Genomic DNA, 16,991 nt, shown 5'->3' with positions numbered 1-16,991 from the left:
AGTGTTGTCACCACTAGTAGATGAATCAACACTGCAAACGGCCGTTGCAGCAACAGGCCTTACTATCTGCACGACAGTCAGCAACAGCAGAGCCGTCATCATCATTGGCAGCAGCAACTTCAGCAGCAGCAGAGAAGAAGCGGAAGAAGTCCATGGCCCACACACAACAGGAATCAGTAAGTTTTGTACTTACAGATGGGGAAAAGAAACATTTTGCTGCAGATTATTCCACCACAAAATTTTTATACCAAAACGTTCAGCTTATGTCAAGTAAATTAAATGAGGTAGAAATTTTATTGACCTCTGAGACACCATGTATTTTTATTATGATGGAGCAAGGCTACAGGGAGAATGAAATAGATATTTGCAATCTAGAGAACCATAAAAAATTAACTCATCTATGTACAGCTAAGTGTAAGGAATGGGAGTGTATGTACACAGAAAGTGGCTAGTCGAAAATAGTTCAGAAATGTTTTTCAAAGAAGTGACTTTACAAATAAAGTTTCAGGGAGGGTAGTGTATCTACATTCCGGAAACCACATTGAAGTGCATGGCAGAGAGTACCTCTCGTTGTACCAGTTAGGTACTAGGGTTTCTTCCCGTTCCATTCACATTTTGAGTGCAGGAAGAATGGTGTGCTGTAGTTAGTCTAATCTTGTCCTCACGATCCCTATGTAAGCAATAAGTAGGTGGTTCTAGAATATTCCTAGAATCATCATTTAAATCCTGTTCTTGAACCTTTGTAAATAGGCTTCCCTGGGATAATGTGCGTCTATCTTCCAGAGTCAGCCAGTTCAGTTTCTCCGGTATCTCTGTGACTCTATCCCATGGGTCAAACAAACGTGTGACCATTCGTGGTGCTCTTCTCTGCATAAGTTCAATATCCTCTGTTAATCGTATTTGGTACAGGTTCCACACATTTGAGCAATATTCCAGAATGGATCACATGAGTAATTTCTAAGCAATTTTCTTTGTAGACTGATTGCATTTTCCCAGTATTCTACCAATGGACTGATGTCTATGACCTGCAATACCCACAACAAAATGAACGTGATCATTACATTTCATATCCCTACAAAGTGTTTAACCCATGTATCTGTAGGAGTTGGCTAATTCCGTCGTCATTCACTGATATTATAGTCATGGGATTCTACATTTTTCGTTTTGTGAAGTGCACAATTTTACATTTCTGAACATTTAAAGAAAGTTTACAGTCTTTACACTACAATGAAAACTTATCAAGATCTAACTGAATATGTATGCAGCTACTTCCAGACAGTAGCTCACTACAGATAACTGTGTCGTCTGCAAAAAGTTTGAGTTTACTACTAATCTTGCCCATAAGGTCATGAACAGCAAGGGTTCAAACACTCTTCCCCTGAGCATACCAATAGTTACTTCTACTTCTGACAATGACTCTCCATCTAAATGGCATGCTTCATTCTCTCTACCAACAAAATCCTTGATCCAGTCACACATTTCGCTCGATACTCCATATAATCGCACTTTTGACAGTAAGCTTAGATGAGTACTGAGTCAAATGCTTTTCGGAAATCAAGAAATACTGCATATACCTGACTCCCTTGATCCAAAGCTTCCAGTATGTCATGTGAGAAAAGTGCGAGTTGGGTTTCACATGATCGGCGTTTTCGGATGCCATGCTGGTGGCGTGGAACAGGTCATTCCATTCGAGATATCTCATTATGTTTGAGCTCAGACTGTGTTGTAAGATTCTACAACAAATGGGTGTCAAGGATATTGGGCGATAAGTTTGTGGATCATTTCTACTACCCTTTGTATAAATGGGTGTGAACTGTGCTTTCTTCCAACTACTGGACCTGGTTTTCTGTTCGAGGGATCTAGGGACACCTCAGATGTCGCTTGTTTTGCCCACAGGCTCTGCTACCAAGGCACTTCCTAGTGTACCTGACATAGTGGATCCCTCCTCACAGCAGAGTGAGTGGTAGTTGGTAGCACGCTCGTGTCACTCAGGGTGGAGGGCTAATGTGGAGACTGGTTATCTGGCGTCGCCCATTCACCCTGTGAGTGGACAGGTGGCCGCTCTTTCAGCAGGGTATAAGCGGGCACATGGGAGGAGGTGTTTACCAGTTAACAAGAGCTCCAACATTAGGTGCATTATGGAGTCCCTTAGGCCGGTATTACACTATCAAATTTCTTTGTCAAAGATTTGATCAAAGATGTGATCAAATATTCCGTCCAATATATTTGACAAAGATCTTTGATGTAGCGCTAGAAGGGGTATTACACTGTCATCAAATTTTTCCTCAAAGTTCAAGATGGCTGACAACAACTTGTTATTAACCGCAGCAGTTGCACGTACCGCAATTGCATTGTGTGCACAAGCGGAAAACAAGTGGGGGAAAAACAGGAACCATACATACGAGGTTGACAGTCTTAAATTCCTGGGATTACAACTTGATAATAAATTCAGTTGGGAGGAGCACACCACAGAAGTGCAGAAAGGGCCTTAACAAATCTGTATTTGCAATTCGAGTGTTAGCAGACATAGGCAACATAAAAATGAAAAAGCTTGCATACTTTGCCTACTTTCATTCCATAATGTCATATGGGATAATATTTTGGGGTAAATCTTCAAGTCAAACAAAAGTTTTCAGAGTCCAAAAGCGTGTAATACGTATTATTTGTGGAGTAAATTCACGGACGTCCTGCAGAAACCTCTTCAAAGAACTGGGTATACTAACTACTGCCTCTCAGTATATTTACTTCTTAATGAAATTTGTCGTAAATAATATATCTCTTTTTCCAACAAACAACTCAGTTCATACATAGAATACCAGGAACAAAAATGATCTGCACAAGGACTTAAAGCACTTACTTTAGTTCAAAAAGGGGTCCACTACTCAGGAACACTCATCTTCAATAATTTGCCAGCAAACATAAAAAAGTAGTTAGAAATAAAGATCAGTTTAAAAGGAGCCTGAAAGACTTACTACTGGCCAACTCCTTCTACTCCATTGGCGAAATTTTTAATAGAAACAAATGATGTATTTATTCATACTATTAGTATTGTTATTTCAGCTTAAAAAAAATCGACATTTTCCACATCCACGAGGATCTCCTCAGCACGGATCTATGGAACGAAAAACTAATCTAATCTGGGTGAAGCCGTGGGTTTTACGACGACACGATAAAAGCATTCAACAAAACTTGTTACGTGAGCTTACAGTGGAAGACGTCAAGTCGTACATAAATTATTTAAGAATGGATGAGCATACATTTCTGTATGTGCTCAATGAAGTGTATCCTCATATCACAAAGCACAATATTCACTTAAGAACTGCTACATCTTCAGAAGACAGGCTCACTGTAACACTCCGATTCCTTGCTACAGGAGAGGGATATGTTAGGTTAGGTTAGGTTAGGTTAGGTCAGGTCAGGTCTCCAATCTTCTTAATCTATTTTTGTATTCAGGGTGCCTCACGTTGTAAAGCGCCTCATCAGCTTCAGACATCTCTATTAATTTTGTAGTTGTCGGCACACACCAATTGTATTTACCGGCAATGGTTATAGAAACACTACAGACGACAGAATGCAGCGATGCTAGCGCTCCATGTGGTAACATGTCACATTGCAGTGAACAGAAGACAAGCGATTTCTTTGATCAAATATACAGCGAGGCCCTAGATTTGATCAAATATTGGACGACATTTGACAAAGTCCCTATTACACTATCAAATATCTTTGACAAAGATATTGGACAAAGAAATTTGATAGTGTAATACCGGCCTTAGGTTGATAGCGCTCAGGGCTGGAACTAAAGCCCCTGTGCACTCAGTATGTCCATCACGGGGCCTTATCCAAGATGTGGAGGCGGCCTTGCCTGCTGCTATCGAGTGTGCAGACACAAGCAAGTTATGGTTCACATTGGCACCTACGACACATGTCGTTTGGCTTGTGAAGCCATCCTGAGTTAATACAGGTAGCTAGAGGAAGTGGTGAAGGCTGCTGGCCTCACACATGTAGTGCAAGCAGAGCTTTACAATTTACAGCACTGTTCCGAGACCTGATTTGGATCCTTTGGTTTGGAGCTGAGTGGAGGCTCTCAGCCAAAGAATTTGTCAAACTGTGATGGTCTTGGCTGCACATTTCTAGACCTGTGTTATCAGATGGGGATTTATAGGACTCCTTTTGATAGTCAGGTGTGCACTACACAAAGATAGCAGATTCTCGGGTTGCAGGGTACTTGTGGAGTGCACATTAGGATTTTTTAGGCTAGATGGTAGTTTGTGGTACTCTGATGAACACTCGCCAGTCCATACACAGCAAGGGAAGTCACACTGCATTCAGAGTAAATAAATTTTGACTGTCAAAATTTTATGACTAAGTTGTCAAAGTAACCATAACAGAGTTCCTGAATTTACTGTCCTCCAGGAAAGTTATCACAGTCAGATTACTCTGGAGACTGAGAGTTGGCTCAAACCCAAAGTGGAAAGCTCTGAGATACTTAGCGAGTCATGGAATGTATATCGGTTAAGACACATTAGTGGTCACAGGAGGGGGAGTTTTCATTGCAGTTGACCAAAGTATTGTCTCTATTGAGGTCGAAGCTCAGTGTGGCAGTGAATTTGGTGGCCTTGAAGCTTTTCCAGATGCTAACATATTGGCTTGGAAAACATGGAGTATAGCAGAGACCACAGGACTGTTGGCTAAACAGCCTTATGGTACGCTTGTTCCAAGTATGCCATTTGTTTTGACTACGAGAAGGAAGAAGAAATTAAATGCTGATGAGTACCTGTTTATATGGGCCAAAGTCGGTAATGCTAACTGTTGGATGTTTCTGCCAGCCACTCGATTCTGCTATGACAGTTGTAGAGTCATTCAAAGAATGTCTATGGTCAGTAGCGCGTAAATGCCGGGATAATGCATTACTATAGATCACGTCACCTACGACGGCGCTTCCGCGCATGGAGGCGGATGAGAACTGCACATGTGCAGCAGCAGAGAGCACGCAAAGTTTACGTTGCCGAACTGCGTTGCTGCGAACAACAATCAGGCTCATTTGGCTACAGTACATCATATTACTTGTTCAAACCTATGAGGGAGAATAGTAAATGTTGAAACCAATTTTGATCAGTCGTCACTTGAGAAATATTAATTCATGTCCCGAAGACGTTGAGCCCACCGCTCCATAAATTTACTTCGTGTGACACGGGAGGCGAGAACAGCTGACACAGCTTTGTGAAGACATGAAGTAACATTTTTCTCAACATGACAATTGTCCAACGACAAGATCATTGAAATTGCTTGCAATAATTATCATTTATTGCGATTTGAACTGTATTATAAGTAAAAATTTAATACACAACAAAATTAACTTCAAGCACAAACCGAAATCATTATATTTGCTTGACAACTGCTTCTACTTAATAGAATTTTTAGAAATGTGTATAAGGTGTTTGTGTTGATGTGTTTGACTGTAGTTAAGTGTAATCACCGTGCTTAAAAAATAGAATTAGTGGTAGAAAAGACTAATGAAAAAACTATCGTAAAAATGGTCAGTAAGTTGGTATACTTTTCGCGGTTCACGGGTATTATAAGTGTAAATTAACTCGTACGACATTACAGTGAGAGACTGCATTTATAATCCACTGAACAAGCAGACAATTAACCACCATCTGCGAATAGCTCCAGGGAATGATGACTGATAACATCGGAAACGACCGATATCTCAACAAGTAACAGTTACTGTCATTTTAGGGCCTTATCCAATTCGTGCCTTGAAAATGGCAGGGGTTTACATGTGGAAATATCCGACTTCCGACGAATTTATTCAGCTGCATCCTCGAGTGTTATTAGAGCATACAACATGGTGGGAGAAGCTTGCGTAATTCAAAGGATACAAAGTCCTAATCAAAAAGGCTAGGAAATTCTCATTATTATTTATGCAACTGATATGTTGACAAACACATTTTTTAAAACCACGAGTCTTTAAAACTAAGAAATATTATTACTTTGTTCCAAAGTCTACATCGCAATACCACTGTCACTTCTATTTGAATCTGTTTGCGAACAACCTGATTGTAAATTTACGATGATAAGTTCAAGGCTTATACCCATCACCACTTTCCTGTCAAAATATTCTTTCTGAATATTTTAGCAAGCTGCACAGACTGCCCACACTGCAGGTAGGATGTTGTCTATTACCTCATGTACAAGCGATTCAGTGAATGTTATCATGAATCCCTTTTTTTCTCCCACATAGCCTATCCTTTGCCCAAATTAATTCCATAGGGCTACATTGACAGTGGCATGTGGGTAAACGCAAAACAGTGTGAACCCATTCACGTGCAAGGAAGTCAAGTTTGTACATTCTGTCACATGACTTGTATAAATCAACTAGCTGCAGGAGATCGACACGAGTCTGGTTTATACGGTGGTGAATATTTTTATTTTTAAGCCAGGTAAAAATATCCGCTTTTCTGGTGTTTATACTTGGTGTTTTCGCTGTAACTGTTGAATTATAATTGGCAAGGCCGACTTCGAAGCAAGGTGTGACAAGAATTGTGATCGCGTCATGAAACTGACAGCATTCATTCCCGAATGGTAGTCACTGCTGTTTTTCTTAACTGTAAATGTAAGTTTACTCTCGGAAACAAAACCAGATGAAGAGTGGGCATGCAGAATAATTATCCGAGAACCTATTCCTCTGAAAACTTTAAAACCGCTAGTACCATCACTCATTTGCCAGCAGATCTTCTTGGAATGATTATAATTGACCCATGTTTCATCAAGGTTCTGTCGAACTACCTCCTCTTGTATCGTGAATCTTTAAATGGGATGTAGTTCGTGCTGCACCTATGTCGCTTCTTTGAACTAAAAACTCTCTTCGTAACATATCAGGAACCAACGTCTTTTAAAATTCTTTACATTGACGAAGTGCTTACCATTGAAGCTATTTTTCTCCTGCATAACTGTAACACGTTTTTGTGATGCTGGGCATTCATCATTCACATGGAGCACTTTAAAACATCGTTCTTAAACCATCCATTTGTGTTACAGGATCCTTGCGATTTCGATACTTTCCCAGCGACACGAAACCAACTTTTTCTACAGTTCCTGCAGCTCTGACACTTTCGTTTGCAATTCTCTTTACAGTTCTCTTGCCGACACAACATCGTTCTGGAGTCCGTTCTTGTGTCTTCAAATGTCAACATTAGGACACCAGCTTTCATATTCACGTTTGAAAAAGTTATAAATAATTCTCTCTTCTGCTTGTGAAGCACTTCACATTTACTGCCGTCACCTGGCTCCTTTTTTTAATCGCACTTAAACATTTGCAGAAACACAGTCACACCTATGCATCTACAAGGAAAAAAAGAATACAAAGAAACCCTGACACTTGAATGAATAATTCGGCTGTCGCGAAGTACGCCAACAGTGCAGCGTGTGCGAGCGAGGTTCTCGCTGTCTAGCTGTAACTCGCTGCTACCCGCTCAGAAAGAGAATGAAGATTATTGGCTACCAGTGGCTAGTGGAGGGGGATGCACAGAACGGCTGAAAATTGGGCCACCTTCCAACATGACACGGACTTTAATTGGAAGTGAGTGTAACCTGGGATGTCTATCGATTCACTGCAGGGGGTATAGATAGACAGTCATGTGAAATACCTTTGCACACATTTCCTGAAAACTGTCTTGAGCAGTTAGTTCAGCTGCCCTCACACAATGAAAATATCTTAGACCTTGTAGCTGAAAACTGGCCTGACCTTATCAACAACGTCTGTATAGAAACAGGGATTAGTGATCATGACGTCATTATAGCAACTATGGTTAAGAAAGTCTATAAATCATCCAAGATGGATAGGAGAGTGTTTCTGCTAGAAAGAGCAATTAAGTAATTGTTAGTGTCTCCCTTACACAGTGATCTGACGTCACTTAATTCCAGTAAGATGAACATCGAGGAATTATGGGCAAAGTTAAGCAGACTGTACATCGTGGTCTGGAGAATTATGTGCTCACGAAGTGGATTAAGGATGGAAAAGATCCACCATGGCTTAATAACGAGATGTGGAAAGTGCTGAGTAAGCAAAGGCTGTTGCACTCTCAGTTCAAAAAAGAACGCGCGAAGGACAACAAGCAAAGGTTAGTAGAGATCCGTGCGTCTGTGAAAAGATCTATGGCTTAAGTATACAATTACTATCACTGTCGTACCTTACCAAAAGACCTGACAGAGAACCAGAGAAAATTCTGGTACTATGTAAAATCGCTAAGCGGGTCTAAAACTTCCATTCAGCCACTGTTGACCAGTCTGTTGTGGTAGTTGAAGATAGCCAAACAAAAGCTGAAGTTTTAAATTTCACATTCAAGAAACTATTCATGCAGGAGAATCGTAGAAACATACCGTCATTTGACCATTGAACAGACTCCTGTATGGGACGGCATAATCGTAAGCATTCCTGGCATAGAGAAACAGCTGAAAAATTTGAAAGCAAATAAATCACCAGGTCCAGATGGAATCCAAATTCTGTTTTCCAGAGAGTACTCTATGGCATTTGCCCCTTACTAAGCTTGCATTTATCATGAATCTCTAGTGCAGCGCAAAGTCCCAAGCGACTACAAAAAAGTGTAGGTGACTCCTGTAAATAAGAAAGGTGAAAGAATGGACCTGCAAAATTACAGACCAATATCCCTAACATCGGTTTGCTGCAGAATCCTTGAAAATATTCTCAGTTCGAATATAATAAATTTTCTTGAGACCAAGAAGCTTATGTCCACGAGTCAGCATGGGTTTATAAGACATCGCTCGTGAAGACTCAATTTGCTCTTTTCTGACATCATGTATTGTGAACTGTGGACGAAGGGCAACATAATTGTAGATTTCCGGAACGTGTTTGACTCAGTGCCCCAGTGTGGGTTGTGAAAGAAGGTACAAGGATATGGAATAGGTTCACAGATATGTGAGTGGCTTGAAGACTTCTTATGTAATAGAAGCCAGTATGTTGTCCTCTACAGCAAGTGTTCATTAGAGACAAGGGTATAGTCAACAGTGCCCCAGGGAAGTGTGACAGAACCGCTACCATTCTTTAATACATAAATGATTTGGCAGACAGGCTGGGTAACAGTCTCCAGTTGTTTGCTGATGACACTGTGATGCACAGTAAGGTGTCGAAGTTAGGAAGATACAAAACGACTTAGACAAAATTTCTAGTTGGTGGAGAAAAACGTAAGTTAATGCGGATGAGTAGGAAGATCAAACCTGTGATGTCCAGATACAGTATTACCAGTGTCCTGCTTGACACAGTCAAGTAGTTTAAATATCTGGGCATAACGTTGCAAAGTGATATGAGGTTTGAACGAGCATGTGAGAACTGTGGAAGGGAAGGCGAATGGTCGAATTCGGTTTATTGTGAGAATTTTAGGAGAGACTGGTACACCTGTAAAGCAGACCGCATATAGGACACTGGTGCGACCTATTCTTGAGGACTGCTAGAGTGTCTGGGATCCTTACTGGGTTTAGATTGAAGGAAGACATCGAAGCAATTCAGCGGTGGGCTGCTAGATTTGTCGCCGGTATGTTCGAACAACACGTAAGTGTTACAGAGATGCTTCGGAAACTCAAATGGGAATCTCTGGAGGGAAGGCGACGTCCTTTTCGAGAAACACTATTGAGAAAATTTAGAGAACCGGCATTTGAAACTGACTGCAGAACGATCCTGTTGCATCCAACATATACTGCACGTAAGGACCATGAAGATAAGATACAAGAAATCAGGGCTCATACGGAGGCATGCAGACAGTCGTTCTTCCCTCGTTCTGTTTGCGAGTGGACCACGAAAGGAAATGACTAGTAGTCGTATGGGGTACCCTCTGCCACGCGCCGTAAGGTAGATTGCGGAGTATCGGTTTTGATGTAGATCAAGAGTAGATTATAGTTACAAAAGCGGTTAACATAGCAGCAAATTCAGTATAGAGTCTGATAGGTATACTATCGGGCCCTAGAGCTTTGTTCAGGTTTAACGATTTCACTGTTTCTGAACACCACTTGCGGGGGGGGGGGGGGGGCGGGGTCGGATCGTCCGTCGTACGTCTCGTGTCTACCCACCTCAGTACGGCTTCCGCTCGACGTCCCTTCACTCTGCAATCGTAGATACTTACTAGACAGCGAAAAAGCAGTTTGAAGAAAAAAGCCACATAATACCCACCGGCTGAGGCAGCGTAACTCTAGTAGTGAAAAACAGTTCCTTCAAGTTCATATTTACCAAGATTTTGGGCGGTAATATGGTGTATTTTTGACTGAAAAAAGCGCGCGAAAATTTCAAGACAAGTATGTTTATTGCTTAGAAAACAGAGGGAAATGGCTACCGAGTCCTTATTTAGTGATATATCACTGATCCTCTATTATAAGTGAGTTTCACATTCGGTCTTATCATTGGGCTTTTATAAAAGAAATGCTCGCAAAATATTCCATAATTAGATGCGAAATGAGCCACGCGGAATTTTCCGTAGAGGCCGAGATCTCACATGCTCATAACTCTTCAACCAATAGACTGAAAAATCTCAAACTTTACTCAAATTGTTCGTAACTGAAATCTCCCACGTTATGACTAGTCCTAAACGCAACGAACTCAACAATTCTTCATTTTATACATAATTTTCACCAGGACATCTAACGTGACCTGTCACGTTTGATGGCTAGCGAGCGACTCCCCCGATGTTACCCCACTCTATGCCTATATCGTTTCAGTAGTAGTGGGACAAAGCAGTCACCACCCCACATTCCATTATTGTCAAATTTATTCAAGATGGCGGCGATGACATCATCCAAGATGGCGGCATGTAGACTTGGAAACAGCGCATGACATCATCAAAGATGGCGGTTTTTGGCGGGAAGTTTGAATTTTGGGGGGAAGATAGGACAATTGGGCTACCTCCAATAACCTAACCCTCCACAAAAAAAATTGGCGGGAAATTAAAATTCCAGCAGGATAATGCGTCACACCACGAAAATGGCGGGAAAATAGACCAATTGGGTTATGTCCACTAACCTAACACCCAACCCCTAGAAAATGGCGGCAAGTTCAAATTCCAGCACGATAATGGAGGGAAAACCGGACTTGTCTTTATTATTATTTAAACAATATCGTGCAGGTGTGTTCACCATGACGTCCGGACTCCAACGGGCTTAGTTCATATTCTCATCAGCAGAGGGTGGCACCCTTACGTCAGATCATCACGCAACTACCGTCATTCAAGATGGCTGCACCCAGTCTGTGTTCTCCTCTGGGTCTGGACTCCAACTGACTTAGTTCATATCGCTGACATGAGAGAGCGCCACCTTCATGTCAGAACATGACGCATGTACCGTTATTGAAGAAGGCTGCAACCACTGTGCCCACCACCACGAGGTCCAGAGTCTACTTCATATCGGTGCCACCAGAGACTGCCACCTTCACGTCAGAACATGATGCATGTACCGTTATTCAAGATGGCTGCACCCGATGTATCCACCATGAGCTCCAGAGCTCAAGTGGCTTAGTTCATATCGTGACCGCCAGAGGACGCTACCGTGATGTCACGTGATGACACAAGATCGTTTGCTCTCTCTCACACACGCGTTATAACCGGACATGCGCCGTGCCACTGGCCTGTGGGCGTCTGACTGCTTACGTCACGCACCCTCAGCCACTACATCCATACACGCGCAGGACATAGTCTTCTGTAGATATGCTAATACCCACATCCTGCATCTAACCTTTCAATTACCTAAGTACTTAATTGCATTTCAATTTTTATCATATTAAATAATTCAATTTACAATATCATATACCTATGAAAAGGTGTTCACTATACTCTCAACTACCAAGTTTCAACTACTTTTCAAGGACCAAACCGCCACCTCTTCCTAGGAACTATCGCCGAGTTTGAATTCTGGCAGTAAAGAAAGGTCACTTGCTTTATCGCCACCAAACTAAGAAAATTTGGGGAAAAAAGGACACTTGTACTAACCTCATTCACCCGACCGCCACTTTCTCCTAGGATCCAGCGCCAAGTGTGAAATCTGCCAGTAAACAAAGCTAACTTGCGTTTTCGCTACCAACGTAAGAAAATTGCTGCAAACGAAGCTCACTACCACCACTAACCTAAGTCGCCAGACCGCCACCTTTTCCTAGGGGTGGGTGGTAAAAGGACTCAGCCCACACTAGTCTGATGGAGAGAGGAAAGAGTGTACTTTATTTAAATGGGAGGAATTTATTTAGGGATGGACTATATGTATCACAGAACACACGCTCTGGCATGCCCCACAGCATACAGGCATGTACGAAGCTCTACACACACTCTTGCTAATTGTAAACCATCCAAAATAACACACTGCACAACCACTCATAAACAATGCAGAGCATTTATATCCAGATGGCCAAACAACTCCTATATTGTCAAAATAATAATCCATGTAAAAGACTCTGCTTGCTAATCGTCAACTGTCGAAATCATACACCAGCCTTTATTTAAACAGTTAGAGGCAGCACCACCATCAAGTGTATGTATTTGCCACTGAGTCCAGTGCCCAACTGACTTGGTTCATATCGATGCCACTAGAGGACACTGTAGTGACGTCATATAGGTAAGAAAAGGGCTTCGCTATTCTTTCAACCACCTAGTTTCAACTACATTTCAAGGACCAGACCGCCACCTCTTCCTAGGAACCGGCGCCGAGTTTGACTTCTGGCACTAAAGAAAGGTCACTTGCGCTTTCGCTACCAACCTAACAAAATTGTTGCAAACCATGACCACCACCACTAACCTAAGCCTCCTCTTCCTAGGGGCTGCTGGTAAAACGACTCAGCCTGCAGTAGGCTGATGGGGAGAGGAAGGAATGACATTATTTATTTGGGAGCATTTTATTTAGGGATGGAGTATATGTATCACAGAGCACACGCACCGACATGTCCCACAGTATACAGACCTGCAAACCACTCCTACATAACTCATTTATAAGGCTCTACACACATGATTGCTAATTGTAAACCGTCAAAAATAACGCATTGCACAGCCTACAGACATGCAAACCACTCCTAAGTAATGCAGTACATTTACGTCTTAAATTGTCTAAATAATAATCCACCTAAAGGACTCTCCTTGCTAATCGGCAACTGTCGAAATCATACACGAGTCTTTATTTAAACAATTAGAGGCAACACCATGACCAAGTGTATTCGCCACTGAGTCCATAGCCCAACTGACTTAGTTCATATCGATGCCACTAGAGGACGCTGTAGCGACGCAAACTATATTCATTCACGGGACGTGGAGTGTAGTGCTCTTCTCGAAGTGTTACAAATATATACAGCATTGTCTGATGTACTTTGATGATTTATGTGTTCGAGAATTAAGTGTTAATGGGTGTGCTGAGCAGTGATCTATCCATCTACGCAATTATACTCGCAAAGTAGAGAAGTGTTTGTTTAGCTATGATATTGAAATTGGGGAAACATACTGTCACATCAATGGTCGGTGTTGAAATTAGTGTAAAAGTATTAAAATTGTTCACACTATCAACTATGATGCTTATTAGTAGAGTATATCGGTGGTGTCTTTTCCATCCCACCCGTCCGCTGACATGCTACTAGTTACGAAATAATGATTGAGTGACAATGCTTCTTTGAGTTGGAGGGAGAGTTTTGGAGGCTGGGCTATACCTTCTGGGGTGGTTAGCTCCGAAACAGTGATCGCGTACATGAGTGCAAAATGAGGAATGGCTCGAAATGGAAGGCAGAGTTATCAGCTTTTCCGTCAGTGTGACAGAAGAGTTTAAATGTAGTGGTCGTCAATAGCTTTCGGACATCAGTTTGGAAACTCTCCACAACGCAGCCAAAGCTCTCTTTTATTTAAAATCATCGGATGTGTGGCATGTTACGGTAATAGCCCTAAGAACATGATTTACACCGTGCAGCGTCTAGTTTCCTTCGAAAGCCCGTGGATCAGAACTTCTTAATGTCAGTTTAGAACTTGGCGCAGGCCTCGAAGTCATGGCAGAAAAATGTAATGTTTGTCAGTGTACAAAGCGTGTTAGAAAACAGTGTTTCAAACAACTAAACAGGACCAGTGGGGACGTTTCTTGCGATTTACAGTATAGTACGTAGGATACGATCATTCTCCTAGAGTAGAGGTGATGAAACTTTAAACAACCCTCTGTAGCGTATCAATCCGCGTGTATTTAATAAATTCGTTCCACCCAGGGAGCAGTAGCAGCAGCAGTTCGACAGATAAGTTCAGTGAGGAACGAAGTATGCCTTTAGGAATGCTTGGAGGGCTGCACGCTGTGCTATTCTGGGAAGAATTGTGAAATCTCTCTCTCTGTCTCTCTCTTTCTCCGCGCTGGACACCCAACGCAGCTTTGCGTCATCGCGCTAGTAATGGCGTCTATGTGAGTTCTATATCAGATGAAGTTTTTTGAGCTTCTATAGTTATTAATTTTTATCTGTTGCGGGGTCGAGAATAACGATGATAGAATGTTGGGCTGATAGATTTGAATGGACGTGGATCTGTAGTACTTGTATGTAGCCTGCGAACGTGCCACAATGCGCGCATTTCCGCCGAATGGCCAAAACACAGTCCTGTCTCACTAACTCAGTTCGCTTTGTTTCTAGACTGGTTGCAAAAGGTTGTGGATATGGCTTTGTCCGACCTCTGCTCAGTTACGACTTAAAATGGAATGATCACATGCGCAAAGCTGTAGAAATGGAAGCAGTTGCAAGATGTGTAGGGGCTAACTAAGACCATGTTGGATTTTTAATGTAGCAGATAGATTCGAGAAAGGTGACTCGTTTCGAGATATGATTAACTTGTGGCTGTGATCGTTCTCAGTCAGTGGATATATAACTTCTGACATGGTATCGAGACAGAATACGTTACACATACTGGATAAATATCTAGCGGCGTGAGGGAGTTGCAAATACAGGTCACCCACCGTGTTCCTTAGCCGAATGACTTTCAAAATTCACCGATTTTATCACGAGGTTGCATCGTGGGCCATGTGTTGGTCTGATAATACACATAACTACGATTACCGTCTCGGTATTTGCCTGGAAAACATAACCTCATTCAGAGGTAATGTCGTTCCTAGATTTATAAAGCAAGTATATAACTTTAGCATGGATACTAGTGCACACCTGTAGAACGACGACCGCTTGTGAGAGTAACATGCAGTAGCTGCTAGGATAGAGTTTTTTGCTTTAACATCTGGTCGATTACGTCTATGACATGGTGGTAGGACTCGCAAGAAGAACGTAAGACACATGCACACTAATCGTTGATTTTGGGTCAGTATTATTTCGTATCATAGGCAAACATTTATTCACGAAATATATAATTTTTCGGGTGCTATACAGGTATAAAAGATAACTGAACTGTTTCTGTAAAATGTGTATATATTGTTTCGTAAAGTTAGTGTGGCTTACATTGTTTAAAATGTGTATATATTGCATTGTAAAATTAATAACGTTTATGTTATGGCATGACTAGAGAGGATGACTGTGTGTCCCATCGTGAGGGACGTTAGATTGAGCACAAGGATAAAGAGTAGGGTATGAGAGAGAGTTTTTAGGTGGAAAGTTATAAGCTCTATAGATACTGATCCACAGTCGTCAAGAGGGGAAATTACGCATACAATAATTGGTGTTAGACTGTATCAGGAATGGTGACATTTAATTGTAGTTACATTGGTAAATATATTCGGGGCTTCGAATATTCTTCTCAGTCTGGTATGTATTTGACAAAGTGGAGACAATTTTGCAGGTTTAACTGTCAATGCAATTTAGCGATCTGTGTAAAATAACCGCTGGAAGTCCGAAAAAGAATAGGTGGATGGTGCTTCGATATCGGCGGCATAAGTAATTCGGCGTGTAAATTCGGTGCGAGGTAATCACAATACTCGATCCATCGACATCGTTTGTGCTCTAATTTAGGAGTCTCTACATAGCGGAGGGAACGTTTGCGTATGTTGAAATCTGGAAGGGAAAGACGTTAGGAGCGCTGGGGAGACTGCATTCGGCGTTATTTTCGTAAACAGGTTTTATTAGGGTAAGAATTTCCGAGCATACAAGCTGAGGCATCAAGAAAGCGAGCGTTAACTATTTCTGGGACACTATACAATTCCCGAGAGGTCGACTTGACTCTTATTTTTTTACAAAGCCATGTGACGTAATAATAAGATTGGGAACGTTGTTAGATGAGTTTCTCATTATGCGCGTGCACTTGGCGTTGTTGCGTCGGTCACGCTGGGGCGGGTACGTGCGGTTGAACACGTGTGTCAACATGCTCTGTGCTATTCTGCCTTCAATGGTAAAGACAAGATCGCCTGGAGATGCATCGAGTATGTGACTGGTGTGAACGCGCTTTGGAATTCTATGACGTATGTATAACAGTAACTGTATAGAGGTATGCAACTTTCACTGGTGTTCGATGACGCCGAGGGACCCGTACTGAGGCTGCCTCACTTCGCGAGAGTTGGGGCGCGCGTGGACCAGCTTTGCTCGCGTCATCGTAGGCATCTAGGTGAACACGTATTTGGATAGGGATTTCACGGGTATGAAGTATGAATGCGGCTGTCGCCACCTCATGTTTGCGGAAGGCGAGCACGGACCTGTGAGCGGTTTGACAGCTGACGGGCGTGTGGCTTCGCGGGGGACAGGGTGTGGTAGAGAGTGCTTGCGAGCGTCTGTTGCGTTATTTTGCGAGCGGCGCTGTAGTCTGTTATATGCATTATTTGGACAGTTTATGGATATTGAGCGTGTTTGCAGATGTGTGCTGCATTATTTAGGAGCAGTTTGCTATTGTGTATTGAAATTAGGAGTTGTTTGCGCATCTGTGGGCTGTGAAACATGGCCTCAGGCACATCTGGGTGGGCGTTTTGTGATAGTGTGATAAATATAACCCAGCCAAAATAAAATGTTCGAAAATAAATAGAGTGCAGTCATTCCTTGCTCTCCCCAGCAGCACAGAGCAGGCTGA

This window comes from Schistocerca nitens, chromosome 6 (genome assembly GCF_023898315.1).
Source record: "Schistocerca nitens isolate TAMUIC-IGC-003100 chromosome 6, iqSchNite1.1, whole genome shotgun sequence".
In the NCBI taxonomy this organism is placed as follows: Eukaryota; Metazoa; Arthropoda; class Insecta; order Orthoptera; family Acrididae; genus Schistocerca; species Schistocerca nitens.
This window is presented reverse-complemented; position numbering follows the sequence as displayed.